Source organism: Spinacia oleracea, chromosome 3 (genome assembly GCF_020520425.1).
Source record: "Spinacia oleracea cultivar Varoflay chromosome 3, BTI_SOV_V1, whole genome shotgun sequence".
In the NCBI taxonomy this organism is placed as follows: Eukaryota; Viridiplantae; Streptophyta; class Magnoliopsida; order Caryophyllales; family Amaranthaceae; genus Spinacia; species Spinacia oleracea.
Window position 1 is genome coordinate 29,860,411 of NC_079489.1, and position 26,985 is coordinate 29,887,395.

Genomic DNA, 26,985 nt, shown 5'->3' on the forward strand with positions numbered 1-26,985 from the left:
ACATCGTAATGCTCGCATGGTAACTATTGATGCACGAAAATTCAATCAAATCTAGATGATCTCCCAACTTCTCTTTAAAGTCAATAGTACACTCTCAACATATCTCCCATGGTTTGGTTAGCGCTCTCAGGCTGACCATCGGTTGCAGGGTGGAAAGCAATATCATTTTCAATGTTGTCCCCAAGATTCAACTGGATCTTTTTGCCAAAATTTCAGGCTTTTTATGGTCGGTAAGGATCTTACATGTTTTCATATAAAGGTAATGTCTCCAAATCTTCAAGGTGAACACAATAAAAGTTAGCTCTAGGTCATGGGTAGGGTAATTAGTTTTATAAGGTTTCAATGGACACGACAACAGGTGCGGAGGTCAAACATTCCTTTAAAATCTGGAAAGCTTCTTCACATTTCTCACTCCACTTGAATTTCGATTCCTTTTTCAACAAGTTGGTCACTGGTTTTGCTTTCTTTGAAAAGTCTTTCACAACCTCCTATAATAGTCATCTAGGCTTAGAAAACTTCAAATACCGGACACGTTCTTTGGAGTAGGTCACTCACTCACAACTTGAATCTTAGCAGGATCTACAGAAACTCCTTCTGTTCAACTTTTCCTTGTTACCGAACCTCATTACGCTTTTCATGGGTATATAACTTTTGGGCTTAACTCTTAGCACTTGCACCAATTCATGTATTTTTTTCATCTTTTCCAGACAACAATTGATTTCTAACGATCCTGGACCACTCAAATCTTCTCTTATATTTATTCCCTTACGTAACATAGTTCTCAATCAATTTAGTCCTTCACTTTTCCGTCGGTGTCACTTATACACATATGACTTCAAGATTTGTATACTTCATTTAATAAAACTAGATTCTTTCTAAGCGTCTCCAAGTAATCCTCAAGTGTTTGTCATGCACTTTCTCATTCCTTGAATAAATCGGGATATCATCAATAACCTAATAACGAACTTAATTCGGAATTGGTAGAAAATCTCATTCATCAAATCCATAATTAATGCAGGTGCATTGGTTAACCCAAAAGACGTTACTCTAAACCCTTAATGACAATAACGAATCCTAACGAGGTCTTAAGTATATTCTTATCAGCTACTCTCAATCGGTGGTACTTTAAACCCAAATCAGTCTTCGAGAACACACTCGCCCAATTCAATTGGTCCAATAGGTCATCTATCCTAGGCAAAGGATACTTGTTCTTGATGGTGTTTAGCTTTCTAAAATCGATGCATAATTCCATACTCTTATCTTTCTCCTTAACAAACAACATAGGAGCTCCCCACGGTGATGTACTAGGCCTAATATACCCCTTAAAGAAAAACTCTTGCAATTGCGTCTTAATTCGCTCATATCAGGAGGTGTCATTCTATATGGTGCTTTAGATATAGGTGTCGTTCCAAGAATTAAGTGTATAGTGAACTCAAAGGCTCTAACAGGTAACATACTTGCAATTTCACTCGGAAACACATCAATGAATCCACTCACAATGGTAACATCCTTGATTTTCACTCCAACTCCTTTACTCACCTCTAACACACTACAAAAAAAATAGTTCACACTCCCTATTCATCAATTTCCTCACTTGCATTACAGAAATAACTAAAGGTTCTTGGATTTTCAAAACATCTACATGAGGTCAACCTTCCAATAGGGTTCCTTAAACTTACTTTCTGAATTTCACAATCTACCTTAGCCTTGTACAAACTTAGCCAATCCATCCCCAGAATTACATCTAGGTCCCTCAGATTAAACTTTTATCAAATCAGAAGGGAACACGCAATCTTTTATCTTCAAAGGAAAGTTCTTTAACAACTTGGTACACCTTATGGTTACACCAGTAGGTACACTAACAGGTAAATCGATCACCTCAAAATCTACTAAATTCAGACTCTTAACAATAGATGACGAAATAAAAGAATGAGTTTCCAACGAATTAATTAATGCTTTAACTAGCACGGAGTTAATAGAAAAGTACCAGAATCTATATCGGCAGATCGTTCATCCTCATTCTGAATCATCATGTACAGTTTTCCTGGAGCCTTATTCTGGTTGTTGTTATCATTTGCAGGCTTATTATAGTTTCCTTGATTGTTTTGTGCCCCTCCAGGCTTTGAATCTTGACTTCCAGACTGGTTAAACCTCACTTGATTTCCACTTCCATTACCATTTTGTTCCTTTTTCTGCTTGGTGAAGCACTCATACTCCCTATGCCCCCTTTTCAGACAATAGTGGCAATTCACCAATTCTCCCTTACAGTCCTTCCCAGGGTGGTTATTGTTGCACCTCTTGCAGTGATACACTCTCTCGGATTGACTCCTATTGTTGTGCCCCTAGTTATTTCCTCCTCGAAAATTTCCATTTCCATTCCTATTCTCATTCATATTCCTCTTGAAATTCCCTTGGCTTTCCCGGACATTAAACTCTTTTCTTTTCTCCCCAACAACATTTTTCTCGTCCCTTATGAACTGCAAACCATAAATATGAGCGATTTTCTCATACACATTATCTAAAGATGTAAAGGTTTCTCTACTTAATCCCAACTGGATCTCATCTGTAACACCCCCGATTTACTCACTTTAAATAAATAAGAAATATAAAAGACTTTATAAAAATTGCGGAAGCTTACACCTAAATCGGAGGTATCACCGCCACACTTGACCACTTTGTCAAGTGTTAAGGCTTAAAAAACTCAAACTATTACAACTCGATTACCAGGTGATCTATTTACAACTGAAAAGTAGTAAACGGTCATAAAAGACTAAACGATAACACTTGAGCTCCTTCATCTTGAACTGCAATCTTTCATGGTCAATCTGCTCCAGTTAATCTTGACTGCTCACCATAGAGGACAAATTCCAAAAGGATCATCGCAGGGCCACATAAGAAAAAGACATAGCCACAAACACACATAACAAATAAACACACACGTCCGCAAAAAGCTGAGTAATCACATGTAATGAAAACATAACAATATAGAATAGTACTTGCTCACTTAAACAACGTAGTATGAAACTACGTTACACGTATAATTCCAAAGGTATGATTAACTCCATGTTCTAAAATGTAGATCTTCTCAAATAGGACCTCAAATTATACCTCAAATGTAATAATATAATCCTTCTTCTAGTAACTTTTCTTAAACCAATATATATGCATGTGCTTTGCTCTTTGTTCTATACCTAGCCTTGGACATGGGTAATTCGAATAAATAAACCAACAAGTATAAAAAGTAGAAACTCTCAATAGCTACTAAAAAGACTCTCTGAGTCAAGGCCACTTTTGGACCAAATCCCACTTTGGGGATATTAAGAAAATAATAAAGATTGTATCTTGCTCCTCTACTAATGGTTATCATCTAATTACCAACATGCCAAGGACTAAGGTATATAACGCTGAGCCTCAGACCAATAATATAATACTTATTCTCCTCATTATCTGATCAATGATCGATACCCGCTTTAGATTCATAATACACCTCTCTATAATGGCATAAGCTCCCAAATTAAATAGTATCATGAAGTACCATAATATATAAATCCTTCGACTTTTATACTCATATCTAGTACAACTCTCAATCAATACTCAACAGCAATAGGACAAATCCTTAATTTAATCAAATCATATTCTCTAACTATAGAATGACAAAACCTCAACTCCATTACTGTAAATCCTCAATAAAAGTAATCCTAACTAAAATTAGCCATAGAATAATAATGCAACGAAATTTTATAAACTGCACGTAAATTACAAACTCACAAAAACAAAATCATACTTCAAAAGGAACCTCACCAACTTCAATATCAGTACATCAAGCTACGAAATCACACATTCACATTATATGTATATGTGTAATCCCCCGTAAATTTATAAATTTTATTAATATATTTTAACGTATATTATTTATATTTAAATAGAATTTATGAATTTTAGTAATAAATATATAATTAACGTATAATTATTTATTACATTATAATATTTTCAACGGTTTACGAAATTGAAAATGATTTTAGAATTTTAAGTTAAAACGAATTCGAATTACGAAATTTCGTTCGATTGAAATTAGGAAGCAATCCTAACCATTTTGGATTCAACAACCCAAATCCTACTCCTAGCCCAGTTGGGTAAAGCCCAAACCATTAAAACCCAAAAAGGAACCCAAACCCCTACCCAAAACTAATTTACGTGAAAAACAAAAGCATGAAAACAAAACCCTTCCTTCTCCTCAAGATTTACGTGAATTGCAAAATACTCAAGCCTCCACTCCTTGCTCTCAGCCGTCAGCCACCTCACCGGCGTTTCAGCCGCCCCTCCATCGCCGGTAAATCTCTTACCTCTTTCGTCCTTCTTCTTCTCTCTTTGTTTCGCTTCTTGCTCTCCCCTTAACCTCCGTTTCTGTTTTTGCGCCAGCGACCACCACCATCATTCAACCATATCAGCCGCCACACCTGTAGTTGCGCCACCCCTGCTGCGCCGCCGCGCCCTACACCCGCACCAGTCGGCGACTTTCCTCCTCTCCCTCTCATTCGTGCATTCTTTTCCCATCTGCTTCGTGCTTCCCTTCTTTCTTCGCAAGCAACCACTGTCGCACCACCCATCCGCGTTGCCAGCCACCGCGTCGCCAGCCACTGCGCCGCCCACTCACTGTCGTGCCTGCACACCGCCGGCCAGCACTCTCCTTTCTCTTCTCTTTTGGTTATTTATTCCCCTTTAATTTATTTAAATTATTATTCATGTTTTAATAAATTAATTAATGTTTTAATTGTTTAAATTATTAGTTTTAATGATGTATATTTAGAATTCAGATTTTATGTTGATATTATAAGCTAGTTAATTTTCAGATTTGTTAATAAGGTTTAAGTTAGGGTTTTAATTATGTTTTATTAATTTAATTTATGTTTTCTTGAATTAAATTTATAGTTTTATGATTCAATTATGAATTTCATATTTATATGTTTTGCATAATTAAATTATTAATTTTCAGATTACATAATTCGATTTAAAACATTAATTTGAATTATTTAAGGCATGAAGTTTAATGTTTTAATGATTTTAAATCATGGTAGAATGAGTATGAATATTTGAAACTATTATTTTTATGTTCTAAGCATGATAAGTTGGTTTTGGGAAGTTTGTAAACGAATTTATATTGCTGAAAATTTAAGTATAATATTTGCAAAGAGTTTTCAACGAATTTCAATCTCTAATTCAATAATTATGATGCTAGGAAATCAAAGGTTTAAGTTTTGATATTGGGGGATGTTCTAAATATGTTTAGGATGCATTTAGAATGCCTTGTTATGGTTGCCAATGATTAGGAATTGATTTGGGTACGTTTCTTGATTATTTTAGGCGGAGAATTCTTTGTGGGTGACTTTTGAATTCGTTAAAGTGGCCTATCAGTTTGTTTACACAAGGTACGTACATACCGTGTGCTTGGATGTGTGTTGTATTGAGAATATGATGAATATATTTATGAACTTGTTTATGTTGGAATTTCATGTTCAATGTCGTTGAATTAACGCGTTGAGCATAGAACTTTATTTATAAGAATTGAATCATGTTAGCATGGAATATTGATGCAAGCATGTTGGTTTTGTGGAACTTTATATTATTTAATATTGGTTTAGATCTTTATTGATCGTTGTTCCTCTTAGGATTTTCACTACTTTATAAGGGCCGAGGACCTCGTTTGGTAGTTGAACCTTATACCTAATAAAGGTTTTTAAATATGGATAAAGGAAAGATTAAAATAGTTGGAATTGGCTCTTGGTTGAATGTTGTGATCACTGGTTTAATTCAAAGATAAAAGAAGTTGTGTTTACTTGTTGAATATAATATTTATGTTTGATGAGTCCTAACCAAGTATTAAAAGTTAAGCCATGTAAAGTGAAAATGAATAGCAATAGCTTTAGACTGTACACGTCTAAAGTGACGGACAATCAGGAGTTGGGGTCATGGGTAGCCTATGGCTTTTTCTGGGGCCGGATTGATCACCGGTTCTATTTTTATTTAAAAAGTCCCTCGATATCGCAGGTCATTGGGGTTTACGAAGTCGCGCCCGTACCTCGTCTTCCTTAGTGAAGAAGAAGAAGTTTCTAGTAGACAACTCAGTCCATTGACTATTTCAATTAAAATAATGTTAATGATACAAAGGTCTAGTTCAGTCAAATATAGTCTTCAAGTCAATATATCTTGATTATCCTTGCTTATGTTTTATTTAGTACCATGTTAGGATTGTTCGTTTAATAGAATCATGTTAGGGATTATTATTGATTTAGTATGTAGTACTCAGCTTTGCTGATTACGTGCTTTTGCTTGTGCATGTTGATCATGGCTATGCCTTATTGATCCTGTGATGACCCAATCTTTGGTGAGCAGTCTCTAAGGATCAATAAGCATTGTCCATCTGCAGGTTTGAAGATGTTGCATCATTGGGATCGGGAATAGAGAGCTTGTATTTAGTTTTGATTTGCTAAGTTAACTTGGGTTTGTTAATTGGGACTTTAAACTTGTCGTACTATTTATATTTCCTTATTTTCGTTGGATGATTTTTGGGATTAAACCTGTAATCGATTATTTATAAACCTAAAGTTAGTTTTATGTTTTCCGCTGCAAAATTCTGAATAAGCCGTTACGTTTTCACACGGGCGATAATGCCTTGATAATTCTCTACGTTTTATATTAAAATGTTGTTTTAGAAAAGAGAGAATTGTCGGGGTGTTACAATGTGTATATGTCAAATTATATGGGTACCAAAATGTAGAGTACATACAATTCCAAGAAATTGGTGTAATATATAATTAACAACTAATGTATAATTAACTACTAATGTACTTCGTATATGAATAACTCGAATGGACTAAGTGTGTGTGATTACCTTCCAATAAAAACAACCATGTAAACAATAGATCGCAACATACACGATAACACACGTCGTTGGATCACGCGAGAGGCTTCTACATTACTGCTTTTGGAAGTACGCTACAAAATGAGTAATTTGTTGTGTATGGTGTGAGGGGGTCGAAAAAGCACGAGGCTAATGCGTGACCTCGTCCCTCGTGGGTGTGACGATTCTTTTTATTCAATCAAATGTAATTGGATTTCCTATGAGTATACACCCAATTGACTAGTAATATAGGAGTCGCCATTCAGTTTTTAACGACAATGAGAAAAACTGACAAAACCCGGTTATCGTGACATAAAGGGAGTGCAATTATGTTTGACTGATAGGCTGTCGTACACCCGTCAAAAATAAAATCCTAACGAAACCTCCTAACAATGTAGTAGGGTAAGCAGGGTCGAATCCACAGAGAGATGGCTATTTAAATCTAGCTTCCAAGGTATGGCGAAACTAACGATGTCACGAAATTTAGGATTGAAGGTTTAAACTAAAATAAAAAGGAAAAAAATTTAAAAGATCTAGGGCAATGGTTCACCATGTTTATAGTTCAAAATCAATCAAAACATCATCAACAATTCAAGTATTCAGAGTATCTAGAGCACGAGTTAATCCTACGGTCGGGTCTTAACGCTCTCAATTCAACATATGCAGTACGGTCGCTAACATAATCAGAATTGCTAGTTGTAGGTAAGCTTCTAAAATTTGATCTTTCGATTCTAAATCCTATTAGCATGATTTAATCAAACAATTGATCAGATTGCAAAGATTAACAATATAAACCTAATCAACTAGAAATATCAATGAATAATCAAACCATCAACAATAATAATAAGATTCATAATATAAACATGGATTCCCAAACCCTAGAAAGCGAACTACTCAATCATGAAACAAACAATGAAAACCAAATCTAAGAATGAAAACATAATTAAAAGCAATAAATAAAATAAAGAGAAAAATCGATAATACCTCAAAGAGTTACATTAATGGAGTTTGAAGAAAATCTAGGGTTCATGAAGGAGAAGAGAAAAAGAACGTGAAAGAGGAGTTCTAAGGGAATTGAAAACGTAAAGGAAATAAAAGCATAAGGGAATACATTCATTCCCTTGAGGTATTTTAGTGTTTCCTAAATTCTAAACAAAATAGGAAAAGATAACAATTACATAAGCTAAGATTTTATTGGACGATCACCAAGACGAAAGCATGAACCCGCGTGTGGAAGTAGTTGGGCGGAGAAACCAGCGGGCCCGCTGGTGGGTCGCTGGTTTTCGCGCCCAAGGGGAAGATTGGGCCATCGTTTTGGGCTTCGGGCGAATCGGATAGTCGAGCCATCTTGTTTATGTCATAACTCTTGTTCTACAATGCCTATAAGGACGTGTGACCTGTCGTTGGAAAGCTCTTGAAGTCTACTTTCCAGGCCAATAAAAATCGCCTCATTCCGACATGTAGAACTTGAGATATCATCAAAAGAGTGAACGCTTGTCCGTTTTGATGCTTAGAAAAATAGCGTTTAGCTTCGTTATTGACTCAAAATTATCCCTAGAGATATGCAATGATCCTCGAGTCAACATTCCATCCGTTCATCATCCAAATCAACTCATAACACTCCGAAAGCATCCAAATGACCGTAAAATCACCTGAAACATTAAGAAAACACAAACGGGGCGTAATAGAGTACGACAACGATAACTTATGCAAATGTGATCCTAAATGCAACTAAAATGATATAAGTGCCTAATAATGCAACCTAAATGCGCCTAAAATACCCTATACAAATATGACTCATCAAATTCCCCCAAGCTAGACTGTTTCTTGTCCCCAAGCAACACTAAACCAAAGATAGAGAAGCAAGACGCACTTGACTTTCATAAAACCATGGTAAGACCAACCTAACTCTCGAGCAAACAATCAAACAGAGTTATTGAGACGGAAATCTAGCTCAGATACAAATAGAACCACAAAGCATCGTGATCCACAATCGAAACAACCAAGCTTAGCCACAAACTATTCTCAATCAAGCTAGTCGTCGCCGCATACCTTGTAGAATATAAATATATGATGCAACATAGGGTAAGATGACAATAGCAAGAAACGATTTTCATTCAATCACAAAACAAACATGCCGATCAAGAGGTCTTTATAATAAGCTTGTAATGGGGCTAGGTGAAAAGGAATGGTAGGGTATAATTTGGGAAAAAGTGAGAGTAAGGTCCAACTTGGGGAGCAAATGTGAACTATATGCGTCGGCGTGATAATGCCGCAAATCCAACTCCATCGAACCATGAAACCCGAACAATCAACCAAGTTACAACCAAGGGAAAACATAATATAATGTCAATGATCTTTCTTCATTCCCCTTTCCTTGCTTTCAAATTACATACAAAAACGAAAAACATATTTTTTTTTTTTTTCTTTTTCTTTTTTCTTTCTTCTTTTTTTTTCTTTCTTCTTCTTTTTTTTTTTTTTTTTTTGACGTCTGGTATGAAAATGAAACTAGATAATGAAATCGAAAGTACATAAATAAATCTAATGCTAACTGTTACAAGCTTGGGTGCCAACAATAATATACACCATTTCCGAACCACAAATCCAAACATAGCCTCGAACCACGAACTATTGGCTTAGTGTGCCAATCAATCAACATCAATGAAACCATTACGAACACCGAAGCTCCCCCAAGCTAGACTCGGGACAAGTAACCAACGGGGCTAATAGGGCTCAATTTTGTGGAGTTAAAACAATAAACGGACAAGGCTACAACATGGGTATGAAAGGCAGGAACTGATGTTTCTAAGTTCGTCTGAAGGCTTCCTAAGAGAATGGCCTCTGTCATACGCGGCATGCATGAGTTGCAACTAAACTACTAATGAATCTCAAGCCAAAATCATACGATAACAAGTCACATCAATCACACAAACACATAGTAAGGTGACCTACAAGATAATTGGCTAGCTATTCTTGACACGAGACCAACATCTTACCGCATACCATTCAATTGGTTCACACAATGCCAAGCAGTTATCAATGTATAGCATGACCGACTGAATTTCAGAATCATAACTAAGTTCAAAAGAAGCTCAAGAGAGTCAAATAAAGCCCGAACATAGTTTGAAAGTCAATTGCACAATGCAGGGTATAAAGACATATGAATGCAAAAAATGCAACTAAATTGAACAATAACACTAGGAAAGCAGTACATTTTTTTCGTTGCACGTAAACTCCCACCCCTAATGGATGGTACAAAGCGTACAACACCTAAAAAAGCAATAAAACTATACTAGAAAGCAATAAAGATAGATATCCCTCCCCCAAGCTAAACAAAACACAGTGCCCTCACTGTGAAAATAGCAACAGAAAAATTCAAACAAGGGAGAGAGATGGGAAATGCTCACTCGTGATGAGCATCGTCTGCCGAGTATGACTCGGTACGACTGTCGACAGTAGAAGCGGTGTGGCCAGAAGCTTCAAACTGACTACGCTAAGAGCCAATCTCCATAGATGTGGTGGATTTGGGTGAAAGCTAGTTGGTTTAGTTGCTTTCATGATGCAACAACCGCGAGTTAAAATACTCCAATCAACCAAGACGGTGCATACTTCAAGATTCAACGATCAATCCCAACGAATAGTTCATGCAATAATCAATAAGTTCCCAATGCTACCAATTTGAACTCAACAATCAACAAACGTTAACCAATCTCGATAAATAATTCATATAATATTCACAACGACAACCATTTGAATTCAACAACCAATATTGTCATCAAAATTCCAAATTTCTTTTCAAAATATGATTCAAGTGAATAAACGTTAGAAAAATTGAAATTTTAATATCTTTTGTGCACCACAAAGACCATAATTTAGTTGTGAATTCCGCAAACGAGCCATAATACTACACAATTTACCAATGTCCACAAAGAACCAAAAACCCCCAAATTGATTTCAAAAATGAGGTTTGATATTTATGAATGAAATTGGTGAAGGTGGGAGATTGAAGAAGTAGGGAGGGAAGGAATGTGGCGGCTGGTGGTGGGACTGGACGAAAGAAGGTGGTGGGCATGGTGAGCTGGTTGTGCGGTGGTTCGTCGACCACCATGGTGCAGGTGGCCGGAGGCAGTTGTTTGTTGTGGGCGTCGTAGGGTGAGAGTTCCAACTTTCGAAGGGGTGGTTGGACGGCTGGGCGGCTGCACGTGGTGCAGGTGACGGTTCGGCGCAGGCGTAACGCCGGTGAGGTGATGGTCGACTGTAGGTTGGTGCGAAAGAGAGGGAGGTCGAAGGTTGGGCGGCTGCGGTGTGTGGGTGAGGGAGAGTGGGGCACTGGGGCTGGGTCGGTGTTTCTCGGACCACCGGTGCAGCGCCGGCGTAACTGCCGGTTATGGTGGTTGGATTTGGCGAGATAAGGTTGTGCAGTGGTGAGGGAGGGAGGTTGGTTTCGGTTTTTGAATCAAGGGGAAGGCGGGATTTCCAGCGGTAGCGCTGGTTCGCCAGCGGGCAAGGCAGAATGTTTCGAATTTGGATGCTTACAGGCCAGCGGGCCCGCTGCGCCATCGCTGGGACATGCGCGCATAATGAACTCCCTCGCTGGGCGCGAGACCCTTGCTCGCTGCATTATTGTGGCTTGCAAAACTTGTCGATGCATCGAATTTTCGAAATGGACTTGATCTTGCACCTTAATTCTGAAAAAAATAAATAAATAAATAAAAAATTCAAACACCACTAAACTCAAAGTTAGAATCGTTAGTGAAAATTAAACACACAAAATAATAAATAAATAAATAAATAAATAAATACGATTAACGAAAAACTAATCTAAAAATGAAATAAAAATATGAATTCAAGCGAACTCAAAGGGGAAAAAAAATCATTAATTAGTAAAATCAAACGCAAAATAAATAAATAAATAAATAAATATGATTAACGAAAACTAATCTAAAAATAAAATAAAATTATGAATTCAAGTGAACTCAAAAGAAAATATTTTTGTGCTTTTGTTGTTTTTAAAATTTTTTTTTTTTTTCAATAAATTAAGCAAATAGAAATAAAATACTAAATTAAAATGGAAATAAATGAAGAAAATTGAAATGAGGGAAAGTTAGGAATCAGGTTGCCTCCCGATAAGCGCTCGTTTTAAGTCTTTAGCTTGACTCCACTCAAGTTGTTAATCAGAAGAATCCAACGCCTTGAGTAATTTATCAAATGCCCCTGCAAACATGTCATTGAGCACTACGTATGGCTTGAGTAAAACCACATTCATCCTCGCAAATAGGGTATTAGATAGATAAGCAGAAAAAATAAAACCAAAAGAAAAAGAATCAGAAGTAGAAGAAAAATCAAAAGAAAAAGAAAAAGGAGAATATTTACAACTTCCCTCTAATTGCTCCTCGGGCAATGTAAACGTTTTAGAATGAGCATCAAGGTCGGCAAGGTCAAATGTATCATGGAATGGAGACCTATTGATAAAGTGCGAAAGACTTAACATGGGGGATGTAGGAAAAAGATCAAGCCTCCGCGAGAACGGGACGTAGGCGGGAGGAGATATAGGCTCAACATTAATGCTTTTACCTATAATTCCACCCTCGTGAATAAACTTGTCACTAAAATCTTCAACCAAAAGTTTCGCAACCAATGGTTTCTCAATCATCGATTCTACAAACATTAGTGATTCTTTATCCTGCAAAGTCTCCGTTATATCCAACTTTTCCTCATCAGTATGGAGAGTCAAATGATAACCTTCCTCTAATGAACTAACATTCTCAACAAATCCACCATCATTATCATCATCATTATAAAGGATTTTCATGTCACAATAAGATGGTTTGAGTTGGAAATTTTGCATATCAAATCGAAGGAAAGGGTTGACAGTACTAACATATGACTCGTTATAGGGACAAAGAGAAGTATCATGGTCATGACAATGGCAATAAGAACAATAATATGGGGGAGGGGTGTGAGTTTGAGGAATAGGAAAAGCGAAATTTTGCAGAGTAGGTTCAACAAACATTGTCATTTCCCACTCATATGTATCCCTAGCTAATTGCTCAATCAAATCCCAACACTCTTCTGGAGTCTTCTCCACAAATATATAACTACTCATGGAATCCAACACCAATCTTGTATCTTCATTCAATCCCTCATAAATCACCATACATAGTTCCCATTGTTCAAAAAGATGATTTGGACCAAGAAAATCTCCGAGCCTATAATAATACCTCCAAAACACTTCATTCTCGAATTGAGGAAAACAAATAGAAGCCATGTGTATTTTTTTTAAAAAAAAGGAATTCTATACACAAACCAAAAAAACTATATACAATGTAGCCTCACCAAAAATAAAAGCTAAAAAGAAAAATAAAACCGTCTCCCCGGCAACGGCGCCAAAATTTGATAGGCTGTCGTACACCCGTCAAAAATAAAATCCTAACGAAACCTCCTAACAATGTAGTAGGGTAAGCAGGGTCGAATCCACAGAGAGATGGCTATTTAAATCTAGCTTCCAAGGTATGGCGAAACTAACGATGTCACGAAATTTAGGATTGAAGGTTTAAACTAAAATAAAAAGGAAAAAAATTTAAAAGATCTAGGGCAATGGTTCACCATGTTTATAGTTCAAAATCAATCAAAACATCATCAACAATTCAAGTATTCAGAGTATCTAGAGCACGAGTTAATCCTACGGTCGGGTCTTAACGCTCTCAATTCAACATATGCAGTACGGTCGCTAACATAATCAGAATTGCTAGTTGTAGGTAAGCTTCTAAAATTTGATCTTTCGATTCTAAATCCTATTAGCATGATTTAATCAAACAATTGATCAGATTGCAAAGATTAACAATATAAACCTAATCAACTAGAAATATCAATGAATAATCAAACCATCAACAATAATAATAAGATTCATAATATAAACATGGATTCCCAAACCCTAGAAAGCGAACTACTCAATCATGAAACAAACAATGAAAACCAAATCTAAGAATGAAAACATAATTAAAAGCAATAAATAAAATAAAGAGAAAAATCGATAATACCTCAAAGAGTTACATTAATGGAGTTTGAAGAAAATCTAGGGTTCATGAAGGAGAAGAGAAAAAGAACGTGAAAGAGGAGTTCTAAGGGAATTGAAAACGTAAAGGAAATAAAAGCATAAGGGAATACATTCATTCCCTTGAGGTATTTTAGTGTTTCCTAAATTCTAAACAAAATAGGAAAAGATAACAATTACATAAGCTAAGATTTTATTGGACGATCACCAAGACGAAAGCATGAACCCGCGTGTGGAAGTAGTTGGGCGGAGAAACCAGCGGGCCCGCTGGTGGGTCGCTGGTTTTCGCGCCCAAGGGGAAGATTGGGCCATCGTTTTGGGCTTCGGGCGAATCGGATAGTCGAGCCATCTTGTTTATGTCATAACTCTTGTTCTACAATGCCTATAAGGACGTGTGACCTGTCGTTGGAAAGCTCTTGAAGTCTACTTTCTAGGCCAATAAAAATCGCCTCATTCCGACATGTAGAACTTGAGATATCATCAAAAGAGTGAACGCTTGTCCGTTTTGATGCTTAGAAAAATAGCGTTTAGCTTCGTTATTGACTCAAAATTATCCCTAGAGATATGCAATGATCCTCGAGTCAACATTCCATCCGTTCATCATCCAAATCAACTCATAACACTCCGAAAGCATCCAAATGACCGTAAAATCACCTGAAACATTAAGAAAACACAAACGGGGCGTAATAGAGTACGACAACGATAACTTATGCAAATGTGATCCTAAATGCAACTAAAATGATATAAGTGCCTAATAATGCAACCTAAATGCGCCTAAAATACCCTATACAAATATGACTCATCATTGACCACGACGGCCGTAGGTTCCCTTGTGATCCCTGGTGTGGGGATCTCTCAATATACACCCGCAAGGTAGAGATTGAGGGTTCGGGGGACTGTAACTACCGAGAGGAGTAATTCGCTCGTCGATAACTCCAGAGGCAGGATATCCTTACTAGCTGAGCATAAATAATTGAAGGGACATGCGTTAACTATTAAACTAATCTGAATTGATTTTAGCAGTATGCAGCATATAATACTAATTCGATCGTGATTATCTGATTTAAATAGCATTAAGGGACCTAGCATGATAATCCGATTTCCCAAAAATATTATATTTGTTAGGCGTGATAGAACAATCAGATTAGGTTAGTTTAACAGTTCATAAAAAGGGCGAGGAAAGCAGTTAAATCATCGAAAAGGGACACATTACGACGCACCCTTGAGAGGTGCGTCACGGTTCTCAGAAAACTAACCACTTTGACTTTGCTATTTCTCCTTTTTATTTAACGAATCTCAATTATGGGACAGGATACGTTCTGTTCGATTTATGGATCGATTGCGACAGAACGCGTGAACAGTTTCGCAGCGAGAGGCTTAGGCTAAGGGTTGGAGTCAATACTCAGAATATAATTATGTGTTGTGTGTGTTCCTTTCACGTCGAATTTAGGGGTCTATTTATAGGGAAGAGTTCGTGGAAAGATAGAATTGCAGAGTTCTAATCCACAAAGAATTAGGAAAAAACACGTACCCAGGTATTTTCAGCGCCCAGGCCTGGGCGCCGAAGATTTCAGCGCCCAGGCCTGGGCGCCGAAGATTTCGGCGCCCAGAGCCAGGCGTTGAAAATAGGGTTTGGGCTGTTTTCTTTAGTCAGATTCGGATTCCCGAAATCCGTAGAGTTTGAGATTAATTCGAGTCTTTTAGCGCGTATCAATTTTATGACGGAATGCGTCTGGGCCCGTTACAAACTCTAGGCTCGTTAGGATTTTAATTAATACGTAACTCTTATTTCCGAATCATATTAGGAATAGGATTCTCGCAGTTTTCTATCTCATTTAGGATTTATGTTGGAATGCAACACCTAATTCTGACAGGTTTCTATCCTTTATGATTTGCCACTTTTAGAAGCTACCTTTTACGGGTTACTATTTTTAGCAGGTTTCCATAAATAGCAGGTTTCGGGTGAAATGAAAAGGGGAATTGAGATTCGTTTATTTTATAGGAGATGCGTTGTCAAGTGGAGATTTATGTTCTCATCATCGAACCTTTCCCTTTCGGGAATGGGGACAAAAGACGGTGTCTACAGTTAGCCCCCACTTTGACTGAGTCTTGGAGTAAGACGGTGGTCAAAGTATTAGACGGAGTGCGTCACACAAGTCATGGTGTATTGTGACCTGTTTTGCGAGGGTCTCACGAGCCCCCGAGTGATAACATTTGACTTAAGGGTCATCACTTGAAGTGTCGACATATCCCTCACGTGTCATTGGGATTTGTCAACTGATAGTATAGAAAATTCCTCACTTTGTCATTGGAAGGATCTAAAGGTGCGTAGAAACTCCCTCACTTTTTCATTGGGAGTAGCTACAGAGTTTTTCGAAATCAAAGCTGTAAAGTGTAATTGGGCCTGGCCAAGCCCAATCACGAGGTAAAAAATGATTTTAAAGATTCTCATTTTCAAGGCTAGTTAAACGAGAAAACCCCCTTGTTTTTATAGGACGTAAAACGAAGGAAAATCCAGCACCCTTGTTTTTATAGGACGTAAAACGAAGGAAAATCCAGCACCCTTGTTTTTATAGGACGTAAAACGAAGGAAAATCCAGCAAAAGTTATCGCTGCAGCGACTAAGGACCTGCACGGTTAGTGATGCAGACCCCGCCGGCTAAAGATGGCGAGCCTGTCCGCTAAGGGTGGACACCCCGTCCGATAGAAGTGGACGAATATGTTTTTGAAATTTGAAAATAAGGACCTACGCGGTTTGTGACGTAGACCCCGCCGGCTAAAGATGGCGAACCTTGTCCGCTAAGGGTGGACACCCCGTCCGATAGAAGTGGACGAATCTATTTTGAAATTTTTTTTGCTTTTTTGAAAATAAGGACCTACGTGGTTTGTGACGTAGACCCCGCCGGCTGAAGAGGGCGAGCCTATTTTAAATTTGAAGACTTTATTTTTCGAAAACTAAGGACCTGCGCGACTAGTGACGCAGACCCCGCCCGCTGAAGGTGGGCGAGCCTTGTCCGCTAAGGGTGGACGCCCCGCTCGCTGTTGGTGAGCGAACCTGAATTCGTCTTTTCGATTTGGGATTCGTGTGCCGCGATCTTGCCCCATTGAGGTGGGCAAGTCCCTATTTCATTTCTTTTCTTGTGATTTCTTTTGAGAATTTCTTTTCATTTATTCTTGCAGGAGAGAATTCTTTCGAGGGATGCTCGGATTTAGTTGCAACCTGAATGTGGGTTGATAACATGCTTAGACGGACCATTGTCTTGTGGTCATCATCCTTTATGGTTTTGAGTTAGTCCTTACGGCTCAATTTTGCCACTACCTGGGTCCTTGATTAGGGGACTATGTATAGGTATCAACGGCGACCTTTGTCTTGAGGTCGTAAACCGGTTTACTTTTTTATTTTTTGAGACATCCAACACGGGACTTCGTATAGCGTAGTCTGGGAATATTGTTTTTAACTTTGTATACTCTATATTTTCTTTCGATCCCCCAAGAATTCGTGCTTGACGGTCATTTCTTGTTGAAGAGGTTCCTTGGGGATACGCATTTCGTAATGTCCTTGATCGTGTTTGGGATTGCGCTCGTAAGTGCGAGCAATCTTTGTAGTGGCGTGCTACTTTTTAACAAAGCCGTGAGGTGCGACTTTCGGCAATTTTAAAGTCGAAGGAATATGGCAGGGCCCTATAGAGGTCAGAAAGGGTCTGGGATCATTTTCGGCGCCAAAGCCTGGGCGTTAAAGATTTCGGCGCCCAGCGCTGGGCGCTGAAAATAATTCCTGGCGAGCTTTCTTGATGACACAGTTGGCCTCTTGTTCATTCGTTTATTTCACTTGGAAGTTCTATGTATTCTCTTCTCTTTTGTTTTTTCTTTATTTTTAGAACGTGATGATTTTCTTAAGAAGCTGTAGCCGATTGGTGGACTACGGCGCTTGTCGCTTTGGGGCGATTATTTTAAGGAACTGTTGCTCTTTAAGGCGTACAGTTATTGCAACAGTTGGGCGAGTCTATATGGCCCGAGGAACATACCTTGAGGCGTAAGACTTTGATCCCTCTTGTATATATATTTTTTTTCTTTTGAATGCGTTCGTGAATGATGATATGTATGTGCGAACGAGGGTTCATAGAATGGCCGTTGTGTGCGGTCTATTAATCAGTTTGCTTGAATTATATTTTTTTTTTTTAGCAATGACTGATTTTGAATAGTTTGCTTAGAAGCTTGATAGGGTTTAGGCCTATTCATGAAGCGGGCTCAAACATCGTACCCTTTCGATTGTTCAAACATTTGCTTTTTCGATTTTTTTTTATTTTTCTATAGTCGTTTCGTAGCTTGGAGCCCCCAAGTATGCATGTTGGGATGCTTCCTTTTGGCGTACGATTTTTGTAGGTTCTTTTGAGAAAGATGCCTTGGGGTTCCACTCGTGTAGGTGCGAGCTATCCCTTCCGTGGTAGGTAATGTTTTGCTACTTTTAATCCTTAATATGGAAGTAGTGTGGCTTGCATTTTGAATTTGGGCGATAAGTAGTCTTTACCTCTTTTACACGTGCTCTTGGTCGTGCCTACATTAGTGCAACATGCCTTACTCTTCTTTTAGACTTGTACCGTGGGACGGTTGAACTTATGGTGCGACGTAGGCTTGTGTGGCCTAACGGCGTGTCTTAGAACATTCTTCTAGGTGTTGGGATATCATTATTATTTTTGCATTGGAGTACTTCATCACGCCTTGTTCAGGTGCTCGAACAAGTGTAGCACCTTCTGCGTGGGTTTGCACGGCTCATTACTTCGTTCGGCGCGAGGATTCATTGGTGTTTCTTTCTTATTTTTATATCTGGGCAAAACTTGGCTAGCAGAAAGAATCAGCGCCCAGGCTGGGGCGTTGAAGATATCGGCGCCCAGCTCTGGGCGTTGAAAATGATTTCTGGGCACAACTTTGACAGTTTTTTTTTGATTTTTTTTTCTTTCGCTTTTTCTTTGGAACGAGGTAGACTGTGTAACGGGCGCTTGTAGGGCGAGCGTTATGTGCAGTAGTTTGATCGGAGTTTTGGTGACTCGCGATTTTTAGTTACCCTTGTTAGTGGGGTAACTTTATAAATTCTAAGTAGCGCTTAGAATCTGGGAGGGGTTGTAGCCATTCTAAGGTTCGTTTTACACGATTAAAGCTTAGGATTGTGTCCCTATGACATATGTATAGCATTAGCGTCGAGAATTTGCGATGAAATCGTCATTTCGAGCATTTTTAGAGTGTTTTTCTCAAGCCTCCAATTGTAGCTACGGGATTGACTTGGGGCTATAATGCCTTGCATACGTCTTTATGCATTCATGGTGACATGGATCATGAATAGTTTGAACCAGACTCGTTTAGTGCGAGGTACGTTCGAGTAGTGACCTGCTACTTTTCTTGTAAATGTCGTATTATGCGACATCGCCATGGTCAAGGTAGTAACATGTGGAAGTGTGCCTTGACCAAAAGTTAGGTGCCTTTCTTTACCCATAATCATATTTAGAAATCTTTTTGACTCACTTGCAATATCATACTTAGCTTAAACCAATGACACCTTATTATGTTCGGAAAAAGTCTTTGAAAATTATTTGAAACTTTATTAAAAATCCGAGTCCTACTGTGTACAATCCGAGGTGTCCTAGGCAAGTTGACTTATAGAAGGGTTCGTACAGGATCACATGAGTGAATCAAAATACTGTTATGATTTTTGGAATGTTGTCTAAGGATTTGCTGGAAGCCAGGGTGCAAGCGTCAAGATATACTTGTGCCCGTTCGGCATATGCTTTAGGCTTTTAGGGCCGTCTTTTCCAGAATTGCGGGAATATAAACCGTTTTCAAATTGACTTAGATTTACTTGGTGTATGTCTGCACAAAAGGTCAAGGTATACTTAGTTCTTTCCCTAGCTCTTTCATTTCAATTTTTAGCCCCCAGTTGCTATTATGTCTTCCCATTAATGATGCTTTTAGATTTCGATTTTAGATGCCCGTGTCATATGTCTGAGTAGGGTGAGCCTTGGTTAAGTGCCAAGTCCTATTGACAATGTCTGTTTTTTTTTTCAAAAGGGGATTAGCAAGCATTTGAATTACCATGAACGAGTGCCCTGAGTTCGAAGAAACGATGGGGCGATGCCGTAGAACAATTCTCTTTATCGCAACCTTACTGCCTTTACTACTTGTTCGCGATTATGACTGTGTCTAGTGGTGAAAGAAGGTCTTCAAGCGAACGACTATGTCTGGTGGTGAAAGAAAGTCTTTAAGTGAGTTAGTTCGCTTTAGGGAGGGTCAAGTCGAGTATTTTAGAGGTCATGGACGCTTGCGCTAGCCCCCATTCAATTGAGGCAAAGCGGTCTTTTGAGTCTTGGCTAAGTGCCTAGGAGTGTGAGTGCTCCTTCTGGCAAGGGTACGTGCCCTTATTATTTTTCGATGTGTGCTTATTTTGGCATATTGATGGCTTGGATTCTTGTTTTGACTTAAATTTTTGTTTCGACTTGGATTGCAAGTAATTAAATTTCAATAAGGGACTTTTATTCTCGTAATTCTATAGGCTTTAACATCTTTGCAAATTGGTTGGACCGAATCATGGATTGCCTACGTATCCGCCTTAAATAGATTTAATTTGAAATCAGGTCTTGCGTAGTTCTTAGCCTAGAAAATGGTTTCATGGAATGCCGATTTTAAACAAGTATGTTCTGAGGTGGAAACATATTATTTGAAACGGTAGAATAAGTGAAGTTTATTATTATTTTTCTGCTGCTTTGCCGTAAGCCAAAATTTTGTTTTATTTTTTAAGTACATGTATTTTCTTTTCATGTGTTTTTTGGTACGTATACCTGAATACGTGTTGTACCCCTCCAAGTGTTCGTTATTTTTCCGTGCATGTGCGGATAAAATGACGAGCACTTCTGGACAAAATTTGGCAAGCAGAGAGATTCGGCGCCCAGGCAGGGGCGCTAAAGATTTCGGCGCCCAGCTGGGCGCTGAAAATGACTTCTGGGCGGATCTTTTTTGGTGCGCTAAATGCTTCTTTTTCTTTTTAGACTAACTTTAGAGGCGCTTTGCAAAGTTTCTTTTTTTATTATTTACATTTTTTGTACTTTTCATTTGTCTTTTTTTTTTATATTCGTGACTCAAGACGGTTTGAAAGATGGGTTGAATGAGATAGGATAATTTGTATAGGTATTGGTCAAGCATGAGGATTATATCAACCAAGGCCAATGAATAGCACGGGGACGGCTCAGGATGTATTCAAACAAGTTATATGGTCCTTATGCTAATGGTGGAGTAAGAGCAGGTTTGGACTTTGGAAATGATGGGCATGACGCACGTGTCAATGGCCGTGCGTGGTTTGCGGTTGATAACAAGTTCAAAAACAAGAGTTAAGGTAATGGTTTCTTGGGTTATGGCAATGAGAACATGGATGGGTTAGATGAGCTGAACAGGGACCCCAGAGCGAAGGCATCTAAGAGCATAAGGATTGGAAAGGGTAGACATCGTAGAATTTTATGATTTGGATTGGTTGACTCAATTCTTTTCCTTCGTTTACTTGGGTAGATTTCGCACTTTGAGAGGTACGGGCTAAGTATTTCATGGCTCTTTTTGCTCTCCCTTTTCTTTTTCTCTTTTTTTCTTTTTTTCCTTGGGATTTCTCCCCAACATAAATCCTTCAATCAATTTTTTTGGTTTGGGCTAAAAGGTTGATGGTTGTAGTCTTTGAGTCACGAGGCGAGACTGAGTGAGCCTCGTTTGGTAGGCCTATAGTGGACCTTTAATTTTAGTAGGCCTAGAGTGGACCTTTAATTTTTGTTGGCCTAGGGTGGACCTTTAAATTGTCTTACTTTGCAAGCGTGTTTAGTCGTTTCTTAGAATGTGCAAATAGCGTAGATTCAAAATGTTGTTTTTACCTTATTGAATTTTAACGAAAGAATTACATCGAAAATAATTTTTTGCTTCTTTTCAGATTCCAGTTTCTGGGATTTAATTGTAAGTTGTGATTTAGACTCAAACTTTCATTAATCTTTCTGATTATAACCCGTGTACGAATACAAGGAGGTGGCCTAGACTCAAAATGATGACGCGGCGTAAGCCTATAATACTTGACCAAGTGACTCTCGGACTTAGGCTAATTGGACCATAACTTTCGTTGGTTGACACTTTAGATTTTAACCCTTGGGTGTTCATTTGTCATGCGCCATTTTGCTTAATGTTGGCAAGGTAGTTAATTGGGGGAGATCGAATTTTTATTTTTGCAAGACTAGAATCATTAGTGCAGCTTCTCTCTTAGTGTGTATTGCTTTACCCCAATGGTAGCCTTATGGTATGCCGATTTGGGTATTTTCATGGTTGGTCATGTTGCATTCATGGAAAATCTTTTAGTCCGTACTTAGTAGTATTTCAAGGAGCGAGTGCCTCGAGAGGACTATGATAGTCGTGACCCAATGTGATTATAAGCCTTGAGCCATTAATTTTTTTCTTTGCCAATGGTGTTGACACCTTAGGTTCACTTTGGGGGTTGTGCGGCTATGTGGGAATGATTTTCAGAATGTGACTGTTTCCATTTTGCAAATACTATAATATATTCTTTTTATTGGTGAGAGAGAGTATTGAGGCCGTAGACTCTTAGCAAGGGATGACAATTACATATGGGTGCTTTATTGATTTAAATGTTAGAAAGGGAGACTCAATATGGTTTAACCTTTTAATTTGCAGAACGACACCAAGCATTAGGACCGATTCTATGGATAAGACAACCAAGACTTAGGATTTAGCTTGTACTTTGGCATAGCCTAGTCTAGATTCGGATTTACTTTTTATTTGAACATTATTTTTTTGAAGACTTTATTCGAACACCATTTTTTTTGAATTCTTTGCCCATGTGACATTCAAGGTCGTTTAATTAGCATGCTCGGTTTTGGTGCCGAGCATTGTCGTCGTAGGAGGCCTAACAACGACACAAAGAGTTATTTTAATTTTCACAAGTCGCTTTTTAGAATCGAGTGCCTTTCATACGCCCTCGCAGCAATTTTTTCAAAAAGTTTCTTTTTTTGCTACGTATATTTTTTATGCGCGGGCACCGAGGCTGCTGTGACTGACCAAAAGGCCAGGCAGCAACTTCAGCGCCCAGCAGTGGGCGTGAGAAATTTCGGCGCCCAGCCAGGGGCGTTGAAAATGCGTCCCTGGCTGGTTCTTGTTTTCAGTTTTCGTCTACTTTTGTTTTTGCGACTTTAAATTTGCGTGCTTGCCCTATAACGTCCTTTACGCGTTGTGCAGCGTTTGTGGGATTCGTTACGGCCATCCCGAGCGTCGCTTATTTTTGGGGCGATCGTTCTGGCTTGCGGAACATGGATTTTGGTATAACTCTTTGGCCAATTGGTTCATGAATGTTTGGGCAATTTTTAAGGTCGTTGGTTTCCTATCATTATTTATCTAGCATTATTCGTACGCACAATCATAACATAGTCACATAGTTCGCTACACATAACTACATTACAAACATGGATTTGAAACTTAAATATGTCACGTAGTTTATGATAGGCTTCTATGGGTAGTATTTGCGCCTGGCTTGGTACCGCTTCTATCGTAGATCCAACACATGCCCCGGTCGAGGTAGTGTCTTCAACAGACGAATTTCGCCCAAGAGGCCAACCCGCAAGTGCAAGCCAAGGGGGCATGCAGGCGAGAGGGACCTAATGAGCGAGCGATTGGGTTCGGGATAGGTGTACTACCTGCACAAGTACCAAGTGGGCAACATGCGCGGCGTATGCACCCCCCTATTGGCGAAAAAAAGGTATCCTTAGTCCCAATTCCCAAGGGAGCCGAGATTCGTTATGCGGTTCTGCCCGTTCACATTAATATGCTGATTTTCAGGTCGTCCCAACTTGATGGGGAAATAAACGCGGGGTAGGATCGTTTCACCCTTCGGCTATTTTGATTACCTACAAGCACGAGTATTTCCTTCACTATCCCCAGTGGAGTCGCCACTGTGAGGGGGTCGAAAAAGCACGAGGCTAATGCGTGACCTCGTCCCTCGTGGGTGTGACGATTCTTTTTATTCAATCAAGTGTAATTGGATTTCCTGTGAGTATACACCCAATTGACTAGTAATATAGGAGTCGCCATTCAGTTTTTAACGATAATGAGAAAAACTGACAAAACCCGGTTATCGTGACATAAAGGGAGTGCAATTATGTTTGACCAAGACGGCCGTAGGTTCCCATATGATCCCTGGTGTGGGGATCTCTCAACATACACCCGCAAGGTAGAGATTGAGGGTTCGGGGGACTGTAACTACCGAGAGGAGTACTTCGCTCGTCGATAACTCCAAAGGCAGGATATCCTTACTAGCTCAGCATAAATAATTGAAGGGACATGCGTTAACTATTAAACTAATCTGAATTGATTTTAGCAATATGCAACATATAATACTAATTCGATCGTGATTATCTGATTTAAATAGCATTAAAGGACCTAGCATGATAATCCGATTTCCCAAAAATATTATATTTGTTAGGCGTGATAGAACAATCAGATTAGGTTAGTTTAACAGTTTATAAAAAGGGCGAGGAAAGCAGTTAAATCATCGAAAAGGGACACATTACGACGCACCCTTGAGAGGTGCGTCACGGTTCTCATAAAATTAACCACTTTGACTTTGCTATTTCTCCTTTTTATTTAACGAATCTCAATTATGGGACAGGATACGTTCTGTTCGATTTATGGATCGATTGCGACAGAACGCGTGAACAGTTTCGCAGCGAGAGGCTTAGGCTAAGGGTTGGAGTCAATACTCAGAATATAATTATGTGTTGTGTGTGTTCCTTTCACATCGAATTTAGGGGTCTATTTATAGGGAAGAGTTCGTGGAAAGATAGAATTGCAGAGTTCTAATCCACAAAGTATTAGGAAAAAACACGTACCCAGGTATTTTCAGCGCCCAGGCCTGGGCGCCGAAGATTTCGGCGCCCAGAGCCAGGCGTTGAAAATAGGGTCTGGGCTGTTTTCTTTAGTCAGATTCGGATTCCTGAAATCCGTAGAGTTTGAGATTAATTCGAGTCTTTTAGCGCGTATCAATTTTATGACGGAATGCGTCTGGGCCCGTTACGAACTCTAGGCTCGTTAGGATTTTAATTAATACGTAACTCTTATTTCCGAATCATATTAGGAATAGGATTCTCGCAGTTTTCTATCTCATTTAGGATTTATGTTGGAATGCAACACCTAATTCTGACAGGTTTCTATCCTTTATGATTTTCCACTTTTAGAAGCTACCTTTTACGGCAGTTACTATTTTTAGAAGGTTTCCATAAATAGCAGGTTTCGGGTGAAATGAAAAGGGGAATTGAGATTCGTTTATTTTATAGGAGATGCGTTGTCAAGTGGAGATTTATGTTCTCATCATCGAACCTTTCCCTTTCGGGAATGGGGACAAAAGCAGGTGTCTACATATGTATTATTAGTAATGATGGGAATGAAGAGGTTAATGATTATGGAGGAATTGATGGGCAAAAGTCAGCTCCTTCCCACTCTAATTATAAGAACTCACGCACAAAACTATGCGAGGACAAATAGAAAACGGCAAAACTATGCGAGGACAAATAGAAAACGGCAGAGGCTAAACATAACTTTCTTTTACGAAATAATTAGGGTTTATGGGTATTTATAACTTCTCATAAGAGTCCTACTAATAGTAAATATTGTTTTTAAACTTCTGAAAATATTAAAATAGACTAGCTTAAAACGGATATAATTATATTTTGACTATAAAATGTATTTTACAAAATTATAAAATATTGGGGTATTACAATCTATCCCCCTTAAAAGAAGTTTCGTCCCGAAACTTAAAGTTGAATTTTTTTTTAGGGTATTACAATCTATCCCCCTTAAAAGAAGTTCGTCCCGAAACTTTAAGTTAAAGAAATTTTAGGGTATTACAATCTATCTCCCTTGAAAAGAAGTTTCGTCCCGAAACTTAAAGTTAGGAAAACTTTAGTGACTTTAGTTTCAAAAAGCTTTAAAAAAAATTATACTATAAAATATTAGGGATATTACATTCTATATACCCCCCTTAAAAAAAGGAGTTCGTCCCAGAACTCAAAACCAGTCACATGATCTGATCACAAAGAACACATAGTTAACACATAGAAAGAGACACTATGTTCAATTAAACGGTTTGTCCTATAACTTTTAACTTAACTCTTAATTACCCATTTTAATCCTAGACAACGCCAACGCTGAGATATGAAGATCTCTGCGTCAATCCCAAAGAGCGATTAGGCTCTGATACCATTTTGTAACACCCCCGATTTACTCACTTTAAATAAATAAGAAATATAAAAGACTTTATAAAAATTGCGGAAGCTTACACCTAAATCGGAGGTATCACTGCCACACTTGACCACTTTGTCAAGTGTTAAGGCTTACTAAACTCAAACTATTACAACTCGATTACTAGGTGATCTATTTACAACTGAAAAGTATTAAACGGTCATAAAAGACTAAACGATAACACTTGAGCTCCTTCATCTTGAACTGCAATCTTTCATGGTCAATCTGCTCCAGTTAATCTTGACTGCTCACCATAGAGGACAAATTCCAAAAGGATCATCGCAGGGCCACCATAAGAAAAAGACATGGCCACAAACACACATAACAAATAAACACACACGTCAGCAAAAAGCTGAGTAATCACATGTAATGAAAACATAACAATATAGAATAGTACTTGCTCACTTAAACAACGTAGTATGAAACTACGTTACACGTATAATTCCAAAGGTATGATTAACTCCATGTTCTAAAATGTAGATCTTCTCAAATAGGACCTCAAATTATACCTCAAATGTAATAATATAATCCTTCTTCTAGTAACTTTTCTTAAACCAATATATATGCATGTGCTTTGCTCTTTGTTCTATACCTAGCCTTGGACATGGGTAATTCGAATAAATAAACCAACAAGTATAAAAAGTAGAAACTCTCAATAGCTACTAAAAAGACTCTCTGAGTCAAGGCCACTTTTGGAACAAATCCCACTTTGGGG